General features: G+C 43.9%; 1 long non-coding RNA gene across 1 annotated transcript in view; it reads right to left on the bottom strand.

The window, feature by feature from the left end:
• LOC133072594 (uncharacterized) overlaps positions 1-21,211 on the bottom strand; it is a 66,334-nt gene that overhangs the window by 30,176 nt on the left and 14,947 nt on the right. The gene's annotated exons all lie outside the window — the stretch shown is intronic.

Here is a 21,211-nt window from a genome sequence, read left to right as displayed (position 1 = left end):
GAGAGCCGGTTCTCCAACCTTCTGCCTCCTCTCCACACAAAGGCAGAGCCCAGAGCTCCGGCCCCTGTACGGACCCCCCCGCCCACTGCAGAGGCAGCGAGGGCATGGGATACAAAGCAAACCTACCAAAAAGGAAGGAGTCAGGGAGGGGGGATAAACTGGGAATTGGGGATTAACAGATGTACGCTGCTATATACTTATAAAATAACAAGGACCTACTTTAGAGCCCAGGGAACTGTATTTCAATATCCTGTAATAACCTATAACGGACAAGAATCTAGAAAAGAAATACACATGAAACTGAAGCAGGACGCCTGAAACACTGAATCTGCTACTCAGCTAGAGCCTGTCCCGTGCGTGCACGCTGAGTCGTGTCCGACTCTCACGACCCTATGAACTGTGTAGTCCGCCAGGCTCCTCCATCCGTGGGATTCTCCAGGCAAGAGTACTGGAGTAGGTTGCCATTTCCTTCTCCAGGGGATCTGCCTGACCCAGGGATCTAACCCACGTCTCTTGCATCTCCAGGTGGATTCTGTACCACTGAGCCACCAGGCAAGCCCGTACTTCCTACTTCAATTTAAAAAGCTTAAGGGAAAAAAAGAAAGCTCAGTCAAGCACCAACTCCTTTGTTGACTCATGTAACTGAGAGCCACCAACAGGAAAGGTGGAGAAGGAAATGGCAACCCACTCAGCACTCTCGCCTGAAGAATCCATGGACCGAGGAGCCTGGCCGGCTGTAGTCCATGGGATCACAGAGTCGGACACGACTGAGTGAAAACACAAGACCCGCCGACCACTGCCCTAGACGGTGCCCGCCCCAAAGGACGACGCTAAAAGTGGGGAGGAGCAGTGGGACAGGGCCTGACCTTCCCAGCACCGGTTACTGATTTCTGGTTCACTGGCCGTTCCAGGCTCAGCTGTCATCTACTCATTACTAAAGATGTATTCACAGCCTATGAAATATGAACATATGTCCACTGTTCCAAGATTTTCCTGCAAGAGAGTCGTGCCCTATGTACCCTGAAAATCTTGCCAGCGATAGTTAAGTGGATGCTTGGCAAGAAGAATATAGTTGGCTGAAGTGAGGGGGAACGAAAGCACTGAGATTTATCCCAGACTCCCCACTGGAGGCCTTCCCCACATGACAGGGCTCCTCTCCGGATCCTGCCAGGCTGCAGGAGAGCTAGGCATCTGACCCCTCTTGCTTGGAAAATTTCCATGGACTGAGGAGCCTGCTAGGCTACAGTCCATGGCGTCGCAAAGAGTCTGACACGACTGAGCGGCTTCACTTCACTCATCCCTTAAAACTCCCAAAGTGCAATTTCCTCTTTATGTGCTTCCTCACCACATCATTGCTTCCCTGGTGGCTCAGTGGCAAAGGATCCGCCTGCCGATGCAGGAGACGCGGGTTCGATCCTTGGCTCGGGAAGATCCCCTGGAGGAGGAGGAAATGATAACCTGCTCCAGGATTCCTGCCTGGGAAATCCCGTGGACAGAGAGGAGCCTGGTGGGCTACAGTCCATGGGGTCACAGAGAGTCAGGCTGGACTGAGCACATCACATCATTCAAACAAGAACTCACTCACTGTTCTTACGCTGACACAGGGAGACTGATAACAGACCTCAGGGGGCCCCCTGTGAACTTCCGAGCCTCCCCAGGCAGCCCCTCCTGCCCACCCCCTTATTAATCCAGATCCTGACCTCCCACTTGCAGCCGGAAGAGAAACAGGAAGCCAGGCTCTGCCAGCAAAGTGGCCTGTGCTCCTTGGCCCTTTTGACTTCACTGCTGCTCCTCCACACGAGTCAGATTGGGAGCTTTTGTTACTCGGGATGATCACCCCAAAATGCCCTCTGGCTGCCTGGGTCTGAGTAGTGAAAACACTAGGATCACTCCTCTTCAGGCGGCTGGGAACCTCTGAAGATGGCTGTGGCTGTGGGGACCCTGGAGTCACAAGTGACTGTGAAATGTAAGTTTTAAAAATTGTTAATGTTTTTTATTGTAGTAAAGGTCACATAATATAAAACATCTCCCGAATTTTTCACCTTCCTAATCTGAAACTCTGCCCCCCAGAAACACTAATAGCCCCACCCAGCACCCTTCAGCATCTGGCATCTGCCAGTGTACTCCGACTCTGTGAATTTGTCTACTCTAGGTACCCTGTACAAGTGGAATCAAATAGGATTTGTCTGCACCTAAGTCCTCTTGCCTGGAAAATCCCGTGGACGGAGGAGCCTGGTAGGCTACAGTCCATGCGGTCACCAAGAGTCGGACACAACTGAGCGACTTCACTTTCACTTTTCACTTTCACGCATTGGAGAAGGAAATGGCAACCCACTCCAGTGTTCTTGCCTGGAGAATCCCAGGGACGGGGGAGCCTGGTGGGCTGCCAACTATGGGGTCGCACAGAGTCGGACACGATTGAAGTGACTTAGCAGCAGCATTGAGTACTGGAGTGTAAAATGTAGTTAAGTTTTCTTTGCGGTTCAAGGAACTGGGGAGGGACCACACCCCTGGACACAGGTCAGGCAGAATAATATGTGTTCATGCCTTAACTTTTGCTAAGGAAACAGAGCAGTCTTCTCCTGGGCGGGGCACTAAGGCCATTTCACTTGTTCCAGGGGATTGGTCCATGATCGCCTGGGCTTTCGTGAAGGTAACTGCTCAAGGTTTCGTATCTTGTATGTGTGGAATGCATTTTAAACAGACCTGGCTTACCACTCCTGTCCAAACTCATGCCTCCAAAGCTTTGGAACAACCAAAATAAAGCCATGCATGGATTTGATGTGACTGAGACATATGCTATCTGCCCAGTCCATAAAGCAGCAAGAAACCACTCCTCTCCCCTAAGGCTCTGTGATTATAAAGGAAATAAAGTCTGAATTGTGACTTTCAAATTGTTTTGATCATGATCCACAAGAAATACAATCTGTCTTGTAACCTAGTCTATACACACTCATGCCCTCTGGTAATTTTATTCTAGACTGAAAAACACCTAGAAATCTTTTTAGATTGAAAAAAATAACAGCAAAGGGTAAAGTAAAATGCATACAGGGACATTTTTTAAAAGAGCGAGAGAATGTGTGTGTTTAAGAGTTCTGCATTAGGCATACGTGTCTTTCCTAAATTTAGGAAATGTGAATATAATTTACCACTTTATCTTCACCACCTAATAGTTTTTATTCTCAAATGTGGGCTAAGAAGAATAACCCACCAATGACAACAGGCTAAATGTGATCTTATTGGGGAATAATAAAATCAATTTAACTTCATTAGGAATGGTGAGGAAAGCTAGATTATTTAAGTTGTGTCTAAAGCATTCCACTTTTAATAAATGATCGCCATACCTGGGGAAGATTAAAACTGAAGCCGCAAGGTCAAGCCATTCCCTGGCAGTCAATATATACGGAATGGAAACTTCCTGGCTCATTCAGTAGACTTTACCCTTCCCTGCCCACAGCAGACTGCACTTATCAATCATAGTTTTCTTCTGTGATGAGCCCCAGTCTGAGTCATTTGAAAACAGTGCTGCAGGCAACCCTGATCAGTTATTCAGCATTGGCTTGGCACCCCCGGGGCTCAGAGCTAATGTGCCAACTCACCACCGTGCACAAAACAGCTCCAGTTACAACCCCGGAGAGAGGTCAAGGCAACAGCATTCTTCTTCCCAGGTAATGGAGAAGTAAACAGATCCAAGGACTTGTTCCCTGTGTCCTTAATTCTGCCACTGAAAGCAGGGTCTTTGTACCATACACAGCAAACAAAAACAGTAAGACCATCCCTGCAAACACCTTGAAAAATATCCACAAGCACTGAGATCACCCGCTGCTAAGAAATAAGAAGTTTTTCGTAATTTCTCACATAGCTAGTCCCTGAGAACCAAGACATCTCACATAACACTGTTAGTCCAAAGGTTGAAAAGGGTTTTAACTCACAGTGAAAGGAACTGATCAGAGTAAGATTACAACTTATAACTGAATTATTTCTTTTAAAAATACCTCTAGGGTTTCCCTGGTGGCTCAGTTCAGTTCAGTCGCTCAGTCATGTCTGACTCTTTGCGGCCCCATGGACTGCAGCACTCCAGGCTTCCCTGTCCATCACCAACTCCTGGAGCTTACTCAAACTCATGTCCTTTGAGTCCGTAATGCCATCCAACCATCTCATCCTCTGTCCTCCCCTTCTCCTGCCTTCAATCTTTCCCAACATCAGTGTCTTTTCAAATGAGTCAGTTCTTCCCATCAGGCGGCCAAAGTATTGGAGTTTCAGCTTCAGCATCAGTCCTTCCAATGAATAGTCAGGACTGATTTCCATTAGGATGGACGGGTTGCATTTCCTTGTAGGTTCAAGGGACTCTCAAGAGTCTTCTCCAACACAAAAGTTCAAAAGCATAAATTCTTTGGTGTTCAGTTTTCTTTATAGTCCAACTCTCACATCTACACATGACTACTGGAAAAACCATAACTTTGACTAGACAGACCTTTGTCGGCAAAGTAATGTCTCTGCTTTTTAATATGCTGTCTAGGTTGGTCAAAACTTTTCTTCCAAGGAGCAAGTGTCTTTTAATTTCATGGCTGCAGTCACCATCTTGAGTGACTTTGGAGCCCAAAAACAAAATCTGTCACTGTTTCCATTGTTTCCCCATCCATTTGCCATGAAGTGATGGGATCGGATGCCATGATCTTAGTTTTCTGAATGTTGAGCTTTAAGTCAACTTTTTCTCACTCTTCTCTTTCACTTTAATAAAGAGGCTCTTTAGTTCTTCTTCACTTTCTTCCATAAGGGTGGTGTCATCTGCCTATCTGAGGTTATTGATATTTCTCCTGGCCATCTTGATTCCAGCTTGGCTTCATCCAGCCCAGCATTTCTCATGATGTCCTCTACATATAAATTAAATAAGCAGGGTGACAACATATAGCCTTGACGTACTCCTTTTCCTATTTGGAACCAGTCTGTTGTTCCATGTCCAGTTCTAACTGTTGTTTCTTGACCTACATACAGATTTCTTAGGAGGCAGATCAGGTGGTCTGGTATTCCCATCTCTTGAAGAACTTTCCACAGTTTGTTGTGATCCACACAGTCAAAGGCTTTGGCATAGTCAATGAAGCATAAGTAGATGTTTTTCTGGAACTCTCATGCTTTTCTGATGATCCAATAAATGTTGGCAATTTGATCTCTGGTTCCTCTGCCTTTTCTAAATCCAGCTTGAACAGCTGGATGTTCACGGTTCACTACTGTTGAAGCCTAGCTTGGAGAATTTTTAGCATTACTCTGCTAGCGTGTGAGATGAGTGCAATTGTGCAGTAATTTGAACATTTTTTGGCATTGCCTTTATTTGGGATTGGAATGAAAACTGACCTTTTCCAGTCCTGTGGCCACTGCTGAGATTTCCAAATTTGCTGGCACTTTCACAGCATCATCTTTTAGGCTTTGAAAATGCTGAATGGTCTAGTGGTTTTTCCTACTTACTTAAATTTAAGTCTGAATTTGTCAATAAGGAGTTCATAATCTGAGCCACAGTCAGCTCCCGGTCTTGTTTTTGCTGACTGTATAGAGCTTCTCCATCTTTGGCTGAAAAGAATATAATCAATCTGATTTCGGTATTAACCATCTGGTGATGTCCATGTGTAGAGTCTTCTCTTGTGTTGTTGGAGGAGGGTGTTTGCTATGACCAGTGCATTCTCTTGGCAAAATTCTGTTAGCCTTTGACTTGCTTCATTTTGTACTTCAAGGCCAAATTTGACTGTTACTCCAGGTATCTCTTGACTTCCTACTTTTGCATTCCAGTCTCCTATAATGAAAAGGACATCTTTTGGGGTGTTAGTTCTAGCAGGTCTCGTAGGTCTTCATAGAACCATTCAACTTCAGCTTCTTCAGCATTACTGGTCAGGGTGTAGACTTGGATTATCGTGATATTGAATGGTTTGCCTTGGAAATGAACAGAGATTATTCTGTCATTTTTGAGATTGCATCCAAGTACTGCATTTTGGACTCTTGTGTTGACTATGATGGCTACTCCATTTCTTCTAAGGGATTCTTGCCCACAGTAGTGGATATAATGGTCATCTGAGTTAAATTTACCCATTCCAGTCCATTTTAGTTCGCTGATTCCTAAAATGTCAACGTTCACTCTTGCCATCTCCTGTTTGACCACTTCCAATTTGCCTTGATTCATGGACCTAACATTCCAGGTTCCTATGCAATTTTGCTATTTACAGCATCGGACTTGACTTCCATCACCCATCCCATCCACAACTGGGTATTGTTTTTGCTTTGGCTCCATCCCTTCATTCTTTCTGGAGTTATTTCTCCACTGATCTCCAGTAGCATATTGGGCACCTACCGACCTGGGGAGTTCCTCTTTCAGTGTCCTATCTTTTTGCCTTTTCATACTGTTCATGGGGTTCTCAAGGCAAGGATACTGACGTGGTTTGCCATTCCCTTCTCCCATGGACCCTGTTTCGTCAGAACTCTCTCTGGTGGTTCAGTGGATAGGAATCCACCTGCCAATGCAGGAGACGAGTTCGACCCCTAGTCCAGGAAGATCAGGGATCCACATGCCGCAGAGCAACTGAGCCTGTGCTCTAGATCCTGGGAGCCACAACTCCCGGAGCCCGAAGCCCTAGAGCCTGTGCTCCGCAACCGGAGAAGCCGCTGCAATGAGAAGCCCGGACTCCGCAGCTAGAGAGTAGCCCATGCAGCAACAAAGACTCAGCACAGCCAAAAATAAATAAAATTTAAAAAAATCTTTAAACCCTAAAGACTAGAGAATATTTAATAGCCAGTTTTGCTTCTGAACAATCAACATGGGCAATTAGGAATATACAGCTCTTCAGGAACTGAGCAGAGTCCCATCTGAATGGCATAATTAATTTTGTGCTTGGTTGTTTAGCATTATGAATCCTCTGTTAGAATATAAAGCCCGTGAGAGTTTGTGTTTGGACTTTGCATTCCTCGTTATCTGCTGTACCCTCAGTCTTAGAATAGGGCCTTGTCTGCAGCAAAGAACATTTGAGTAGTACCACGTACATTGGCTAACCTCCTTACTTGGACCCAGGCCCTAGGAAAATACTGCAGCTTCCCAAGCCCCTGAAAAATATTATTCTTTTCCTTCCTTGATCCCTAACTCTACCCAAGATTTAAATAGATGCTAACGTTTCTCTTGAATAGGTTCCTCAGTCCTAAAGATAAGTGTCCTAATTCCAGATTGGACAGCCCTGGTTATAAACTTGCTTACTCATGTATCTGAAGAAGGAAGTAATGTTCACAGCACCGAAGCTGGGCTCCAAGACATCTTCCAAGGCAAAACACAGCCAGTAAACAAAAGGAAATCAAAAGGCAAGCAATTTGAAGTTGCTTAAAATGAATACATAAAGGAAAATGAAAGCCATGGGTAAGTTATAATAGAGGTTTGGAAGAATGGTCTGGATTAAAACAATCACCATCAAAATAAACGTGAAGAGCGCTTTTAATTGGACTGACTTGCCAGGAAAAAAATGGAAAAATAAGAAGATACAAAGAAAATGTTTGGAGTGGTAAATCTTATAGCTGGAGCTATTTCTAGCATTGGCGAGTCCAGGAATGATTGACTGTCATGAGTTGAAATAGATCACAGATAAGAAGTCATGTTATTTTCAAATACTTGCAGACCATGGCAATCAGTTCTGCTATTTTCTTTGATTATATTTACATCTACTTGTTTCACAAGTTAAAACTGTAACATGGATATGAAATTAGCCTGGGTAATCTAAAATCATTTTTTAAAATGGTATGTTATCTCCAACGGCATTACTCACACAAAATCTCCTTATTTTGTGAGTCTGTTTCAGACTTATACTGTTAACTTACAAAAATTATTAATACACAAAAGAATTAGCTTTTTTTAATTAAGAAACCTCGACCTTATCCAAAAAACTTATCTTTATGTTACTTTTATTAATACAAGCAATTACTCAGAATATATTTGTATAATGCATGAACAAGCATTCTATGTAATATAATATTAAGACATTCTGCTCACCTGTCCCTTCTAGAAATCCCCATGCTTTGTCCCACTACACCCTGCTGGGTAATCCCAGTAAGTTTAGTATCGGTTATAAAAATCAGTTATTAAAAATAATTATCTCAAAAACAGTAAGACTATCAATACTATGGCTATGGAACCAAATATGTAAAGGCCATAGAGAAGAGATTTTTTATAATAATGGAGAGGTTTTACTCTTGAACTATAGGAAACATTAACTGTTCATCATTTCTCTCTCAACTGTATCGACTTCATTAATTTAAAAAATACTTTTCAATCTGCATTTCATTCCCTATTCATGAAAAAAATTTTCTCGGCCCCAATGGTCTACACATTCTGCTCTTTTATTTGCACTCCTTAAAATTCAGGGACGCCTATATGAATAATGAGATGGGAAGAAATGGTGCAGAAAGTTGTTGGGATAGCTTTTACTCAGTGAATTTATTATGCATAGTTTAAAGTTGACCTTTTAATCCAAGTTTTTATTCAATTCCATTGCAAGGAATTGAGCAGCATGGTCAGTTTGAATATTTGTATGTCATTGGCACTAACAATGACTTTCATGAGAAAAAGTCATATATTACAACCATGAAGAAGGCAATACATTCTTTTTAAGGCCAAATGAAGGAAGGATAGAAATGTTTTAGGAAGAAAGTAAGTTTTCCACAAAAATAAAAATTTACCCTAAATTATAAGACATGGCAATGCAAGTCATTTTCATAATTTATTCTCAAGATTAGATGTTACTAAATAACTGTGTATCCATATAAATATATAAATGGTGTTAGTCACATTGATGCTATGGTTATTCATTTCAATTTTCAGGAACAAATATTAGCTTTCCACATGTTGCTCGAAGGCTTTTTCACCTTTCTCTTGGGTAGATGTGTAATTTATAGGAGCTGAAGCTCCACAACACAAAAACCAAGTAAATAATATCAGATTCAAGAAGACAGGATGAATGGATTGACTACAAAGAGGAGTTACAGGAGCCCCCAAGTTACTTAAGTTTCCACTTACTCATATTTCATACACCAGGACCTTTCATAGATTTTAGGGGAGGCACATTTCATCTTAGGGCTTCCCTGGTGGCTCAGGAGATAAAGAATTTATCTGCAAGGCAGGAGACCTGACCCCTGGGTCGGGAAGGTGCGCTGGAGAAGGGAATGGCTACCCTCTCCCGTATTCTTGCCTGGGAAATCCCATGGACAGAGGACCCTGGCGGGCTAGAGTCCATAGGGTTGCATAAAGTTGGACACGACTGAGCAACTAACAATTTCACTTTCACTTTTTCTTTACATTTAATCTTAATTTTTAAAAAATCCCCTAACAATTCTGCCCTCCAGCAACCACAGAATGGACTCACTCCCTCTTGACATGGCAAGTCCCTGGTGTTCAATCCAAGGTCGGACGAACACTTGCAGTATCTGGTCTTTAAATTAATTTCCAAGATTCTACACTGAATAACTCCCCCAGAATCCAAGATTTATATCTATATGAAGCTTGAGGGCAAGGATATGCTACATTCTAGATGTGTGCTGCTTACCTAAGAGCATCAGAAGCAATTTTAACTTTGTATTTTTAACAAATGTATTCTTATGGCCTCATTGAAAATTTACTGCTGCTGCATCTGGTAGTCAGGTTTTTAGGTTGGATATTTATGGCTGGTGAAGTCTTTGACCTCTTTAAGAGTGCATATCAAAGAATGTAGGTGAAAATGAGTTTCCCTGGTTCAATGAGAATTCCAGAGTCCTAGGGAGGAGACTAACCCTGAGCCATTTCATTTTAATAATGAGTTAACTTTCCATAAAGCAGAAAATCCAGTTAGATGAACTATTCCAAACGGACATACAGCCATCCTTAAACACAAATTTGAGTATCTACTGCAAGGCAGACAAGTACAATGATGCCATAAGAGTTATACATTATAATTAAATGAATAGATGATGGGGAGGAAGGGAGGGTGGGAGGGAGAGAAAGAAGGCCAAGAGGAAGAGAGATGAGAAAGAGAGAGAAGAAAGAAAAGAAATATTCATGGGAATGGAGACAAGAAAGACTGGAAAAAGAGGGGGAAAGTGGTACATTCATCTTGGATGAAAGAAATGGGGGAAAAAAAGAGAGGGAAGTTTGCTCCTCTTTCTAATCCACATGTAATGCTAGTGAGCATTACCTTTAAATATTAACACAACAATTAATGTAGCAGAAGATGAATGTTTATGTATCCAGTAAAGAAAAACATGTTTGTGAGACGTTTATGATAATAGGTTAATGTCAGGAGCAAAAAGGACACAATGCATATGAACATTTTGATCACACTTACGTAAATATTAGACAATACTTGAAGAGGAATATTTAAATTTTTACCTTGCTTAGCTTTGAATAATGAAACTGTAGGTAACTTTTTATTACACTTCTGTCTTTTTCTATATTTCTTATGAAAATAAGTAGCACGGTAACCATAAACCAAAAATCTATAATAGATACACATACAAAAAAGAAAAAGGAGCCCAAACATAATACTAAAAATAGACCTCATATCACAAAAGAGCAAAAGAAGAAAAAATAAAAAAGAGCCACAAAACAACCCCAAAATAACTTACAAAATGGTAATAATTTCTTTAAGTAAACTAAATGCTCCCATCAAGAAACATAGTGTGCCTGAATAGATACAAAAATAAGATCCATATATATACTACCTACAAGAGGTTCATTTCAGACCTTAAGACACACAAACTGGAAGTAAGAAGTTGGGAAAAGATATTCTATGAATGTGGACATGAAAACAGAGCTGGAATACCAATATTTATTCCAGACAAAACAGACTTTAAAGACTGTAATAAGAGACAAAGAAAAATATTTCAAAATGATAAAGGGATAAATCCAAGAAGATATAACAATTATAAGTATACATGCACCCAGTATATGAGAACCTAAATACATAAAACAAATATTAACAGACACAAAGGGAGAAATTGACAGTAACACAATATTGGTAAGAGACTTTAATATCTACATTAAGGGGCAGGTCATCCACAAAATAAATAAGGAAACACTGGCATTATATGAAACATTAGAGAAGATAGACTTAATAAGTATACATAGAACATTCCATCCAAAAGCACCAAAATACACATTCTTTTCAAGGACACACAAAATATTCTCCAGGACAGATCATAAGCTAGGCCACAAAACAATTCTAAACAAAATTCACAAAACTTTCTAAAAGACTGAAATCATATCAAGCATCTTTTCTGACCACAGTGCTATTACACTAGAAATCAACTATAAGAAAAAAAAAAAAAAAAAAAAACACAGCAAAAATACAAACAAGTGGAGAATAAACAATATGCTACTAAACAATCAGTGGGTCACTGAAGAAATCAAAGAGGAAATCAAAAGATTCCTAGAGACAAATCAAAAACACAACAGTCCAAAATCTATGTAATGCCACAAAAGCATATCTAAAAGGAAATTTTTTGGTGACAGAAGCCTACCTTAGGAAATAAGAAAAAAAAATATCAAATAAAAACTAAATTCATACCTAAAGGAACTATTTTATAGTTTCTAGAACAAATAAGACTGAAAATTAGGAGAAAATAATAAAGATCAGAACAGAAATTAATGAAGGGTGAAAAATAGAAAAGATCAATAAAACTAAAAACCAGTTAATTGAAAATACAACCAAAACTGGATAACCTTTAGCCAGGTTCATCAAGAAAAAAAGGGCCTTCTAGGCCCAAATCGATGAAATCAGAAATGAAAAAGGACAAGTTATAACCAGGACCACAGGAATACAAAGGATCAAAGAGATTACTATTTTTTTCACCATGTCTGTTCATTTTTAATGATCTCATTTAGTACTTATGACTTCAGAAAATATCTGCATGGAAATTCACCTATCAAATTGTCTTCCTGACACCTCCACTCTGATATCTAATAGACTTCTCACACTCAGCGCATCCACCACTGGACTTGCGCTGTTTTTCCAAAAGTCTGCTCCACAGACTACCTTCTCATCTCAGTGATAGCAACCCCATCCTTCCCATTTTTCAAGCCTAGACCACCAATAAGAATTGCAACAGCCACTTCTAAAGCATGTTAAATGCTCTAATGAAACCATCAGACTCTGATGACTGATAAAGACATGAAAACGATATACTTTGGGTTTCTCCATATTCTCTTACAATTACTAGCTCTACTTTCAAAATGCCATTTAGAATCTGACCGCTTCTCACCTCCTCTGCTGCAATCACTGTGGTCTGAGCCACTATTACCTCTCATCTGAATCACTGCATTTCCCCCAACAACGGTCCCTATTTCTACTTTTTTTTCCCCTTGTCCCAACATTCTCACCGCAGCTGCCATGTCTAATCAGGGGCATTTCTCTCCCCAAAACCCTGCAGCAGCTTAAGAGAAGTGTTAAGCCTCATACTCATTCTGTTCAAGCTTTATGAGCATCCCTGCTATTCCTGAAACACACTCACTTGTACTCCTTCAGAGCATTTGCTCTCTCTCTTCTCTCTGGAATGCTCCTCCCCAGATATCCACTAGGCTACTGTCCTTGGCATTTTCAAATCATTTCTCAAATCTCATCTGCTCAACAAGGCCTACCTGGAGCATGTTTTTAGTAAAGAAACATGCCCAACTATCCCAATTCCACATCACCTCATCTCTGGGGTTCAATCCCGTGTGTGTGTATGTGTGTGTGTGCACACACACGCACGTTCAATTGTGTCTGACTCTTTGCAACTCCATGCACCATTACCCACCAGGCTCCTCTGTCCATGGGATTTTCCAGGCAAGAATATTGGGGGGGGGGGGGGGCTGCCATTTCCTATCCCAGGGGATCTCCCCGACTCAGGGATCGAACCCTCATCTCTTCTGTCTCCTGCATTAGCAGGTGGATTCTTCATCACTGCTGCCACCAGGCAAGCCCTTCAATCCCCTTACTTTGCTTTATTTTTTTCCCAAGGAACTTATCACTTCCTAACATGCCGTGTAAGGTACTTATTTATGATGTACTTATTTATGATATTACTTCTTCTTCATGGTAGAATGTAACCTCCAAAAGAGCAAGGATTTTTCCTTTATTCACTGATGCATCCCAAGCCCCGAGAGCAACACCTGGCACACTATGGATTCCTGCATTTAACCAGTGCTTATTGACAATTTGCCACATGACACGCCCCGGAAATTAAGCACAGAATAAGACAATCATGGTGCCTGTCCCCTTGGAGCTCACAGTCTAATTTTCTGTCGATTTCCTGGACATGACTATTTGTATAACCTTCAAAAGAAAGTGGAAAGACATCAAGAAGTTCACCAGCCAATAGCATGTGAAATGCTAAATGTTAAATGCTCTAACGAAAACATCAGACTCTGATGACGGATATAGAAATGATAACTATGTACTTTGGGTTTCAGGCTTCAGTGCCATTCCCTACAATCCAGACTAGAAAGCAGAACCCCAAGGTCTTTCAGTGAGTATGTAAGAAAAGTTTGCCCTAATGACTGGGGCTTGCGGTGCTCAGACATGACTCTTTGTGACCCCATGGACTAGAGCCCACCAGGCTCCTCTGTCCATGGAATTTCCCAGGCAAGAATGCTGGAGTGGGTTGCCATTTCCTTCTCCAGGGGATCTTCTCAACCGAGGGAGTAAACCCATTTCTTGTATCTCCTGCATTGGCAGGTGGATTCAAAATATAAAACACATAATGATGAATAAGGCAAGAATACCCAGGGATTGAACCTGGGTTTCCTGCATTGCAGACAAATTCTTTACTGTCTGAGCCACTAGGGAAGCCCAAAACAAGGCATATGTGATTCTATACATCATTCTAGTCTTTTGATAACTCTTCCCCTAAATAAAAAGACATGTTTCAAATAAAAGTATCCCCATTTAAAAAATTCCCCTGACAGGGTAATCAAGTCTTATGCCTTATTCAATAATTAGCTGGACTGAAACTCTTCCATGTCCATTTTTTTTCTGGCATGCTGGCAGCAAATTGATAACCTCGGGCAATTTTTAATTAGCACCCTTAAAATTGGTTTGCTAAATTAGCCAGCTATGAAATAACCTCACCCAAATGATTAAGTTCAACCTGCATTTCAAATCCATCACCTGGTTTTTTACTGCAGGAACACATCATCGCTCGAGGGTTGTTAATGACAGTGTTCACCAGCCTGTATTTTGGTCCATGCCCCACACAGCGAGCAGCAAATGCCAGCTGGCACGTCTCTATGCGGCTGTTTCAAGTGGCCTGCCAGCCATGTGGGGTTGACATTTCTATTACCAGAAGTAGCTCGGCCTCCATCCTTCACCCGGTGGAGGTAGTACTTAAAGATGAGCCTCTGTATGTTCAGGGAAGTCACCTGTGTTGCCCAACGTGAGGAAAGCCAGGATTTGCCTTGGTGAGGCCGTGGGGGTGGCCAAGCTTAACTGGCAGGACAGCCGTGCTCACCAAGGGAGGTCACCCTTCCTCATACCTCACACCCAAATGGGACTTCTGGAGCAAATATTATTTAGCAAGGACGTTCATATGACCTTATTTCATTTCAGAATAAGACCAGGAAGCAGGCAACTTGAACCCCAGCACGTGGATAAGAACATCAGAAGGTTGAAATAATTCGCCCAGATCGAGAGGCAGAGTCAGAAGAGCATCTCTGGTCACCTGTCTGCCAGTCATCTGCCACCACCTGCCACCATCAGCGCTGTTCCCCTCTGTTCCCCCAAACCCCTTACTGGTCTCCCTTTCCCAAGTTTTATCTCCCTCCAACCAACTCTCTACGCCTCAGCCAGAGCGATCTTCTTCAAAGGCAACCCCGCTGGTATAACTCTTCTATATGTGGCCTAGCTTTTCCTGGTGGCTCAGTGGCAAAGAACCCACCTGCCAATGCAAGAAAGGCAGGTTCGATCCCCGGGTCAGGAAGATCCCCTGGAGGAGGAAACGGCAACCCACTCCAGTATCCGTGCCTGGAGAATCCTATGGACAGAGGAGCCTGGCGGGCTACAGTTAGTGCGGTCACGAAGAGTCAGACAGGACTTGGCAGCTAAACAACAGCAATACCAGGCTCACCGCTGCACGTGGGTGAAGGTCCCAGATCAGCCCACAAAGCCCCCTGTCATCTGTCCTCTGCCTTTCTTCCCTGCCTGCTTGCCACATTCCGGCCACCCTTCCTTCTTCCAGGTCTCCGAACTCTGTTCGCCCTCTCAAGGCTTCTGCACAAGCTATGTCCTCTGCCCACAGCTCAGTCCCTACCCCTTGCACTTCCACCAGATTCGCTGCCAGACTTTCCAAGCAGCCACCAGGGAAGCCGAATTCCAGGCACTTCAGTGGCCTGCCGTGGCCTCTCCCAGGATGGGGGCACCATTGGTGTCCATATGTGACTTGACTAGACCCCTAGTCACCCTGGGGGGAACAAGGTGGACAGTGGTGTTAGCGAGGAGACAGCAGTGGTGGGACTCTCACGGACTCAACATCTAGAGGCCTGGAGAAAAAGGAGCCAAGGGAATCTGGGAAGGGCTATAAATTTGATGCAATATACTATAGTAAGTCATTATACAATATAAAGATGTCTCTTCTATCCTCAATGGTTCCAGAATGCAAAGGCAGATAGATCATTCTCCCTTGGACTGTGCGGTCCTTTTAGACACTTTAAAGGAAGAAGTCAACTTAAGGAAGATCTATCGGGTATCTAGAATTGTTAAAACGGACTCTGACTTCCTTAGTGGCCCAGTTGTTAAGACTCTGCCTGCCAATGCAGGGGTCATGGGTTCGATCCCTCATCTGGGAAGAGTCCACATGCCAAGGGGCACTAAACTGGCATATCACAACGACTGAAGCCCGCGCGCCCTGGAACTCACGCTCCGCAGCAGGGGAGCCACTGCAGGGAGAAGCCTGTGCCCCACAACTGGAGAGCAGCCCCCACCCACCGCAACTAGAGACAGCCCGGGCACGGCAACCAAGGCCTCGCTCACCCCCGCAAAAATCGACCTTGACTGACTTTCCATTCTACCTTTTCCACATTCTCTGCTTACAGGGCAGTCATCTGATAGAGGGAGATGGGGATTCTTTCCTGCTGGAATTCGCTCCTTGTGATCTGTTCTACGAGGGGGTGGTTTCCAGGAGTTTTCACACCTGGGCTGGAATCATTAGGGTTCCATTCTAGCTCCATCTGGAAGGAAGAATCCTAATAACTCTGGCCTCAAAATGGTTCTGCAGAGCTAGGTATTCACTTGCACAGCCTCAGAGCTGGGAATAGAAGGCACTGACCCTGCTGTTGGAGGCTTCTTTGATTAATGAGTAACCCTATTTGCAGAGAGACAGGACTCCACATACATGCCATAAACACAGTTATATTCACACTGCCTGGTGACTCAGCAGCAAAGAATCTTCCTGCCAATGCAGGAAACTGGGGCTCGATCCCTGGGTTGTAAACATCCCCTGGAGAAGGAAATGGTAACCCACTCCAATATTCGTGCCTGGAGAATCCCATGGACAGAGGAGCCTGACAGGCTACAGTCCATGGGGTCGCAAAGAGCCAGACACAATTGAGCGACTAAACAACAACAATGGTCCTTAATTCCCCTCGGGCAACCAAACCATTTCAGAATATCTTTTCCAGGCATCCAAGCGTACCAGTGACCAATGGCACAGGCATCTTCCTGCTCTCTTCAATACTGAAATGAACCTATTGGAGAATGCTGTCCACCAGGTGGCAGCCAAGTCCTAACTAAAATGTATGTCAACACACGGGCCCTGGATTCACACACAGCAAGTAGCTTCAAGATCAAACGGCACATGGACATGCTTGAATCTGCTCTCCTGGGCTGGTCTTCTCTACAGGATGTTCAAGATCGACAGTGTTGATGATACAGTTTCTGACGGCTGCTGCCAAAGGTCGGAGTGACAGTGTCCCCCGGACAAAGCAAGGCTGAAAGAAGAGGATTTACAGCGGCCTCTCCACAGGGGATGCTCCACTGTCAGCGCAAGACGGCCCGTTCTCTCGGCCCTGGGTGACCATCGACTCTGCCACTCAGAGGTGTTACCCCTGAAAGGCTCCACGTGCTCAAGGGCAACTTTCCTTCTGCGGACACTGAAGCTGGCTGCATCCAAGCAGAGCTGGGACGGAGCTCCGCCTCACTGTATCCATTTCCTTACCAAGCCGTAAAGGCCTTTCGGGGCACGGCCTTCATTATTTGTCTGGGTTTCCTCTCCTACACCCCAAGGATGGAACGCTCACTGGCTGAGATTGTCTGCCCTGTTCTCAAGGAAAGGAAAACTAACATTTGGGTTGCTAACCATTCAGTTTAAGGACAAGGCTGGAGGGAATCCCCTGGTGGTCCAGAGGTTAGGACTCCATGCTCTCCCTGCAGGGGCCCAGCTTCAGTCCCTGGCTGGGAAACTAAGATTGTGCCAGCCATACAGTGCACCCCAAAAAAACAAGGAAAAAAAACCCACCCCCCACCAGGTTTGAAGGGGAAAGTGGAGGGGGTCAGCAAAGCAGATGAGCAGAAAGGCCTTCATCTGTGACAGAAAGGGCTGGACCAAGGGGAAGACTATGGGAGGGGAAAGCAGTCCTCTTTCAGAGAGGAGAGAGGACAGGATCCCTGGTCCACTCTGCCAGCGACTCCCTCCCCCTGCGCCGAGAGCTCTCAGGCCAGAGGAGACGCTGTGGACAAGGCCAAGAGATGCTCCAGCGATGACCTATAGGGACAGATGACCAAAGTCAGGGGGTCCCTTCTGTACATAAGGCCCAGAACCCGGGAAGAGCCTGCAGAAAGACACGTCAAATTTCTCGGCATCCTGAAGAGACATTTATCATCAAAATAAGAATGATTGGAGAGCATAAGAAACATGGTCTTTCTTACAGCACAGAGTGTGTGAAGCTCGATTTGTACGTGCCACAGTGACGAGGTCAACTGGAAATGCTCTAAGTTTCTGTATTTATTCAGCTGTGTGCTCAGTGGCTGGGGGCACCGCCAGTCTCCGACCTGATCCGGAGGAGCAGGGTTCGCCTCCCGCCTGGAAACAAGGGAGCAGCGCTCCTGTGCAGGTCCCCGCTTGCTCAAGGTCAGGAACAGACACCGTGCTGGCTTCTCTCCTGGTGTTTCACATTCTTGTGAGTCTAAGGTCAAGCTATGATGGAGAGCCTGCCCGGAAAAAATGGTACTTTCTCCCCTCTTTGCCTCCAATGATTTACTATGACCATCTTCTAATCCGGAGGTCAAAGCATCAAGGAAAGGAGACCTCCCTCTTCAACTTTTAAATTAAAATCTACCAAAAATATGTCAAGGTGATGAAAGACATAAAACCACATCAATATATAAAGTACAAGACAAAAGAAAATTGTTTAATAAAAAACTGTCCGTGCAGAGGGAGGCAGCCTCTTTGTTCTAACCCCTTGCTGACCGGAAAGAGGGGAGGTAAGACTGTACTGCTGGCGGCAGAGCAGTGAAAAGGGAAAAAAAATCCTCAGAATAATTTCCTGCGAATAGCATTGTGGTAGGAGAAAGAGAAAGTTTTGAATTCAGCATGAAGTTCGGAAAGGAGGGTGTCTAAAGGAATTCATCAGGGCGTGTGCTAAAGTCCTCATGAAAGGGAATGGCTTCTACTGCAGGTCACGTTTAACAGGCATCTTGCAGAACATCTCCTGACAGCTCACCTGACTTGTGGCGTGACTGTGCAGATGGGCCTCCGTGAAGGCCTGTGGGGCTGCAGAACCAGAAGCCCAATCAGAGAGTTACGTACTACTTATGATGATCAGGATTCAGGTCAGGTTTGCATCAGGTACCCACTGTTTACAGTCAGCATCTGTTCCAGTTGGTCCATACCTGTGCCTTTCTGGGTAACCTCTATTGTATCACCCAGAGCAGGCACACAGAACCCCGCTTCTGGGCGAACAGTCAAATCTCCAGGGCAGTGGAAAATGGAAGGCAGTCTCCCTCTACCTGCCTGGTGACCCCCAAGCTGCCGACAAGAGGTTCTACACCAGTGATGGTAACACACACAGATAATGAACCCAGTAATGGAGAAGCGTGGTCCTGAAAACAGCGTGCACAATAAGGAAGGTATACAGCTTTGAGGAAAAGAAAGATTTGAGAGAGATGGCCAGGAAAAACGTTAGCCAGAGTTTGTAACAGATGAGAACCCTGCTTCTCAAAAAGAATATCCATCACAAGTAACAAAACCGCCTGGGCCACCTGACAAAACCTGAAGCAGGGACGCTGCCCCAGAAGCACAACTTCAGGATGGTGGGGGAGGGGGTGAATCAAGGAAATCTGCGTTTTTAACTAGTTTCCCCGGTGATTCTTGAAGGAATACACAGGATGAGAAGGGGAAAGAGATGGTGTGCTCAGTCTTTCTAAGTCTGGAGGACCTCGGAACAATCAAGAGGAAGGCTCTGAAGATAACTGTAAGGACAGGAGACAAAGAAGCAGGAGGGCCAGAGTTACAGATCTAGGATGAGCCTGAATTTCCTGATAGAACAGAGGCAGGAAATAACACTCAGAGGGCAAGCTTGTTTATATATTCAGCCTCCAGACAGCTTCCTATTTTGGAAGGACCCTTACTGTGTGGTTCTGGTGGGAGGAGGCCTCTACTTCTCACTATCGGAACCTAGAAACCAGCTATTCCTGCCTCTGCCCTTTAGCGGCTAGAGGGTCAGGAAGTATCAAGACCACGTTAATTAGGTGCGGCCACCCAGAACTTTGGGTCTTAAAGGAGAGTCTCAAAGATGCCAGAGAGAGTGAAGAAATGTAATTCACAGCACTGACCTCCCTAGTGTCGAGATGCTGTGGGGACGCCCAACCCAGACTCTGACTTGGGTGGGAACTTGACTTCTGCGGAGTCACTTTTCCATATATGACATTCTCAGCCTTCCCCATCCCTGAAGTTCTGAATTACTCATATATTTTTCAATAAATTCCTTCTCTGCCTACGCTTATAAGACTTGGAGAACACTAGAGGCCAAAATTAGAACCCATAATAATTTCCTCCAGATACTGAAGAGAAAGAAATAGAAAGATGCAAGAGTATGCATGTTCAGAGAGCAAAGGGTCAAAGGATTGCTGAATGATTGAGGGGACCTCCCTGGTGGTCCAGTGGTTAAGACTTTGCCTTCCAATGCAGGGCGTGCAAGTTTGATCCCTGGTCAGGGAGCCCACATGCCTCGTGTCAGAAAAAAACAAAACATAAAACATATTGTAACAAATTCAGTAAGGACTTTAAAATGGTCCATGTCAAAAAAATCTTCAAAAAAAAAAAAGGACTGAGAATGAACAATACCGCACAAATTAAGACAGTTTACTGATGAAAGCGTTTGAGAGGATCAACACTAATTTTGCAAGTTCTACCGTGGCTAAAATGCTGCCACACAGTATTTCATGCTACAGAGAAATCATTCATGAAAGGAAGAGTCAATTGACGTGGCAAACATCATCGCTGTCGTATTTTAAGGAATGGCCCCGGCCATCCCAATCTTCAACCACCACCACTCCGATCAGCCAGCAGTCATCAACACTGAGGCAAGACCCTCCACCAGTAAAAAGATTACAACTTCCTGAAGCCTCAGATGATGCTTAGCATTTTTAACCAATAAAATGGTTTTAAATTAAGGCACATACATTTTAAAAATACATAATGCTATTGCACACTTAATATTTTACAGTATAGTGTACACATAACTTTTAGATGTACTGGGAAACCCAGAAATGCATGTGACTCACTTTATTCTGATATTGACTTTACTTCAATGGTCTAGAACTCAGCCTGTAGTATTACCAAGACATGCCTGTGCAAATTAGTATCTCAAAACGTTCTCTTACCAGGGACTTCCCTGGTGACCCAGTATTTAAGAATTCGCTTGCCAATGCAGAGGACGTGGGTTTGACCGCTGGTCTGGGAAGATCGCACATGCCTCAGAGTAACTAAGCCCACACACCACAACCCCTGAAGCCTGGGTGCCTAGAGTCCGTGCTCGACAACAAGAGAAGGCACCACAATGAAGAGTAGCCCCCACTCACCACAGCGCAGCAGTGAAGACCCAGCATAACCCAAAATTAATTTTGAAAAAGTTATCAGGCCATCTCTCTCTCCTACTATTTCCATGAGATTATGAGCACCACTGAGGATCAAGAGTCTTCTGCATCGATGTTATTCTATAACCTAGGCATCCTGCTTTGCACACAGAATG

The sequence above is a fragment of the Dama dama genome, chromosome 18, assembly GCF_033118175.1.
Source record: "Dama dama isolate Ldn47 chromosome 18, ASM3311817v1, whole genome shotgun sequence".
In the NCBI taxonomy this organism is placed as follows: domain Eukaryota; kingdom Metazoa; phylum Chordata; class Mammalia; order Artiodactyla; family Cervidae; genus Dama; species Dama dama.
Note: the sequence above shows the minus strand (reverse complement) of the source record. Positions and strands in the feature narration are given on the sequence as shown.